Source organism: Triticum aestivum, chromosome 2B, assembly GCF_018294505.1.
Source record: "Triticum aestivum cultivar Chinese Spring chromosome 2B, IWGSC CS RefSeq v2.1, whole genome shotgun sequence".
In the NCBI taxonomy this organism is placed as follows: Eukaryota; Viridiplantae; Streptophyta; class Magnoliopsida; order Poales; family Poaceae; genus Triticum; species Triticum aestivum.
Window position 1 is genome coordinate 575021878 of NC_057798.1, and position 5756 is coordinate 575027633.

Sequence of the window (5756 nt, forward strand, 5' to 3'; positions counted from 1 at the left end):
CATGATTTTAGATCTGAACTGTTTATGTTATCACCATTATATCTATATTCTAGATCCGATCTTGCAAGTTATAGTCCTACTACATGTTATGATCCGGCAACCCCGGAGTGACAATAGTCGGGACCACTCCCGATGATGACCGTAGTTTGAGGAGTTCATGTATTCACCATGTGCTAATGCTTTGTTTCGGTTCTCTATTAAAAGGAGGCCTTAATATCCCTTAGTTTCCAATAGGACCCTGCTGCCACGGGAGGGTAGGACAAAAGATGTCATGCAAGTTCTTTCCATAAGCATGTATGACTATTTACGGAATACATGCCTACATTATATTTATGAACTGGAGCTAGTGTCGTATCGCCCTAGGTTATGACTGACTCATGATGAATATCATCCAACAAATCACCAATCCAATGCCTACGATTTTCCTACGTATTGATCTTGCTAAGTTCCAACTGCTATTGTTACTATTGCACTTGCTACAAAACTAATGCTATCACTGTTGCTGTTACTATTGCTATTGCTACTACTATCAAAACTATCATACTACTTTGCTACTGATCACTTGCTGCAGATAATTAATCTCCAGGTGTGGTTGAGTTGACAACTCAGCTGCTAATACTTGCAAATATTCTTTGGCTCACCTTGTGTCAAATCTATAAATTTTGGTCGAATACTCTACCCTCGAAAACTGTTGCGATCCCCTATACTTGTGGGTTATCAAGTACCGAACGCACGACACCTCTGCGTTCTGCACACGTTCAGCTTAGTGACGTCCCTCACCTTCTTGATCCAGCAAGACGTCGAGGTAGTAGATTAGTTATGTCATCACAATGGCGTGGTGACGGTGATCGTGAAGTGATCTCCGTAGGGCTTCGCATAAGCACTACGAAAATATGATCGGGGGTGTAAACGGTGGAGGGGGGCACCGCACACGGCTAGGCAATTGTCTAGGGTGTGCTACGAGCCCACCTCCTCATATATATAGGTGGGAGGGAGAGGGGAGAGGCCAAGGGGTGTCCCAAGTAGGTTTGAAATCCTACTTGGGCTCCTGCCCTTGGCCGCCCCCCTGCCATATTTGTCGGAGGGGGAAGGAAAGAAGGGGGGAGAGTGAAGGAAGGGGGAATCCTATTCCCCTCTTTCCTTTCCCTTCCCCTCTTTCTTTCTCCTCCTAGGCCGGCCCATATGGGGGGCACCAGCCCCTTGTGGCTTGTGCGTTTCCCCTCTTGGCCCATATCTTTTGCCGGGGGTGCCCGGAACCCCTTCCGGTGACCCGATAAGTACCTGGTACCTCCCGAAACACTTCCGATGTCCGAATACCATTGTCCTATATATAAATATTTACCTCTCAACCATTTTGAGACTCCTCGTCATTTCCGTGATCTCATCCGGGACTCCGAACAACATTTGGTCACCAAATCACATAACTCATATAATACTATATCGTCATCGAACGTTAAGCGTGCGGACCCTACGGGTTTGAGAACTATGTAGACATGACCGAGACACCTCTCTGGTCAATATGCAATAGCGGAACCTGGATGCCCATATTGGCTCCTACATATTCTACAAAGATCTTTATCGGTCAAACCGTTATGACAACATAGGTAATTCCCTTTGTCCATCGGTATGTTACTTGCCCGAGATTCGATCGTTCGTATCTCTATACCTAGTTCAATCTCGTTACCGGCAAGTCTCTTTACTCGTTGCGTAATACATCACCTTGTGACTAACTCCTTAGTCATTTGCTTGCAATCTTATGATGTGTATTACCGAGAGGGCCCAGAGATACCTCTCCGATACTCCGAGTGACAAATCCTAATCTCGATCTATGCCAACTCAACAAACACCTTCGGAGATACCTGTAGAGCATCTTTATGATCACCTAGTTGCATTGTGATGTTTGATAACACACAAGGTATTCCTTCGGTATCCGAGATTTGCATAATCTCATAGTCGAAGGAATAAGTATTTGACAGGAAGATAGCAATAGCAATAAACTGACGATCATTATGCTAAGCTAACGGGTGGGTCTTGTCCACCACATCATTCTCCTAATGATGTGATCCTACTATCAAATGACAACACATGTCCATGGTTAGGAAACCTTAACCATCTTTGATCAACGAGCTAGTCTAGTAGAGGCTTACTAGGGACACGTATTCGTTTATGTATTCACACATGTATTTAAGTTTCCGATCAATACAATTCTAGCATGAATAATAAATCTTTATCATGAATAAGGAAATATAAAATAGCCACTTTATTATTGCCTCTAGGACATATTTCCTTCAAATTTCCCAACAGTAATTTATTTATCTGTCGTATGCTTTTTGTTCGAGAGAGAAGCCTCTAGTGAAGACTATGGCCACCTTTATCATATATTAAATCCAGAAATACCTTGCTGCAATTTATTTAACATTCTTTTATTTTGTGTTTTTGTTTATCTATCTACCATTATCGGACTTGATCCTTGCAATTAACCGCCGAGGGGATTGACAACCCCCTTGATCGCGTTGGGTGCAAGTATTTGTTCTTTTGTGTGTAGGTGTTGTTCATGAGGTCTTGTGTGATTCTCCTACTGGATTAATAACCTTGATTCTTAACTGAGGGAAATACTTATCTCTAATGTACTGCATCATCCTCTCCTCTTTGAGGAAATCCCAACGCAGCTCACAAGTAGCACACCCCATCCCTAGAATAATAGTCATTGAACTCAGTCCACGGTTACAGGATAACAAAAGAGCAGAGGCAGCAAGGTCAGGACTCATGCACTGACATCTATGTGACACGCACGTGATTCCATGGTTCCCTTGACTTTCTCATATCTTCGCATGAGAGATCGGTGAAAGGCTACAATGCACAATAGGGTTGGGAGGGTTAGCGATATGGAGTTGTATGTGTCCACATTGGGCATATATGAATTTACTCCAGGGTCATTATTTGTCGAGCTGCCTCGAGAGTATCCTATGATAGGAAGTTAATGTTGTCCCTCCTAGCTCGTGTATCCAAGATGTATATGCGATTTTGTATCATTTAGTATCACATCCATATTCACTTAATTCATATATTAATTGTGAATCTTACAACGTCAACGAACCATGTTGACATCATCCTCGCTTGTCGCTCGGTCGAAAAATCCGTGTCTTTCCATTTGGCTAGAGAACTCCAAACGTTAGTAACCCTAATAGATTATCGCTATGAAAGGAGAGTTTCAGCCAAACATGTGAGAATTGTCAGAAACAACCAACCATGTTTTTTGGAATCTCGCCTTGTCTTGCCTCCAAGTCTATTCCTCATCTTGTCGCGTTGCAGTTCCTAAGCTCCCATTAACTTTCCCATGTAATCCAACATTATAGACTAGATGTCACAACATGTCATCCACCTTGATTTCCTTATGTAGACATGTTGTCACCTTTTTGTCCATCTCCACACTTAGTGTTAAGAACCAGGTGGAACGAGATGATAACAAGGACCAAGGACAAAATTCATAATATCAAAGATGTCACTTCAATGATAATGCATTGCTATTTCAATTTCATCAAAATCTAAGAATCCAATGAGAAATCCAACGCCGAGATGTCAGCCTAGGTCTCTGTCGACCCAATGCCAGGTTAAGGTAGTCTGAGCACAGGACACTTGTAGTACATTCAACACGAGTGTGGTATAGGTTCAGATCTCCTATCTATATAGATAATGGTGAAGTTACGAAACAAAAACATGCAAATTCTCATATTAGTCTACAACGTATGTTCTAGAAACAATTGTACGTTGTTTCAATTTGATCCTCTATGTAGTTATAAGTTCTAACTTGAGCCCTTTGTTCCCAATGTTTCCTCTCCACATGTTAGAAATAACATTTGTACTGAATTAGCAAGCATTTTTTAAGATTATACTATATCATTTCTATGGTTTTCAAATTAGTAATCTAGTAATTGTCCCATCTTTATGAATCATAGTCATTAATACTGCCATATTTACATCATCCACGGAAAGCCACATCTAGTTGTTAGATGCATATATGCCCTCATCGCATGAAAGTTGTGCACGGACAACTTAAAAAGCGCACGTGTATCCAGTTTTTGGATTTGACATATGCATGAATATCTTCTGCAAATGCGGAAATCTGTAGGAGCGCACGTGTACTTTGCTAGTGAATGGTTTACTAAAATTACCGGCAAATCAAGAGGATAATTCTTCTTCTTAGTCTTGAAGATAAGGATGGAACAATAGGGGTTTTGTGTTTTCATTATTGTCAACAAATAAAAACACATTATACTTGAAAAATCAAGTTTATCATAGTTTTTTTTTTGCGGGAAAATTTTCGATCTATTCATTTTCAATCATGGCAGTACAACAAATACCAGAAATAATAGAAATCACATCCAGATCCGTAGACCACCTAACGACAACTACCAGCACTGAAGCGAGCCGAAGGCGCGCCGCCGTCATCGCCCCTCCATCACCGGAGTCTGGCACAACTTGTTGTAGTAGACAGTCGGAAGTCGTCGTGCTAAGGCCCCGTAGGACCAGCGCACCAGAACAGCAACCGCCGCAGATGAAGAATAACGTAGATCAGAAAAATCCAATCCGAAGACACACGAACGTAGACGAACAACGACGAGATCCGAGCAAATCCACCAAAGATAGATCCGCCGGAAACACACCTCCACACACCCACCAACGATGCTAGACGCATCGTCGGAACGGGGGCTAGGCGGGGAGACCTTTATTTCACCTTCAGGGAGCCGCTGCCGTCTCGTCTTCCTGAGCAGGACACAAACCCTAGCAAAACCATTAAAAACGGAGCCCTCCCGCCGACCCTTGCCGAGATCCACTGCGCCCCCATGGCCCTAAGGCCATCGCAGAGGAGGCAGACCTGCAGCGGTGGCAGCGGGAGGCAAAAACCCTAGCTTTTTGTGGAGGAGGAGGAGGCGGCGGCTACAAAGGACGACAAGTTTATCATAGTTGCGTTAGGCCAATGTAAAATTTGCGCATAAAACGCGCACACATATGCCCATACCTACGCATACACGCGCATATATCATGTTTGAGACATCATTGCACTGAAAGAACCATGTGTATTTCATTCGCACACAAAAAACATGCGTATTTTTTGCGGGTGAAATGAAACTTCAACTTTTACTTTTGTACCACACCTGCGCAAGATGCGTAGCACTACAACTAGCTGGTGTGCTCGACACACATAGTGAGGAGCCAACAACAGTCAACGCGTGAGACATCATCCTCGTAATGTTATGGTCATGCCTCGCGATTCGCGAAGTCACCATCGGGAGAACTACTACTAAAACAACATGATAATCCACGTTTGAGGATTGATATACTATTGCATTTACTATCGGTCAAATCCACCACTAAATATGACCGTATCTGCATCACGAAATTGATTTACCGATATGTACCTCCGTATTGACCATTCATAGAGTAAACAAAATTTTCCAAAAAATCTTCCAGATCTCCACCTTTAGCACCAGCACTAGGGACCCAAATCTTCTGACCCCTCGCAGGTAAATACTAATCACGGCCTTATCTAATCGATAGATAAGCCATCATCACGCTCTCCAGAGAGTCAATTGATGAACCATCACAACTTTCCTATCAGGATTAGACACCGCCCCCTCACATGTCAGAAAGATACATACAGTAAACGTTGTCTCAAGAGAGAGAGAGAGAGAGAGAGAGAGAGAGAGAGAGAGAGAGAGAGAGAGAGAAAACAGTAAACGGGTGAGAAACAATTT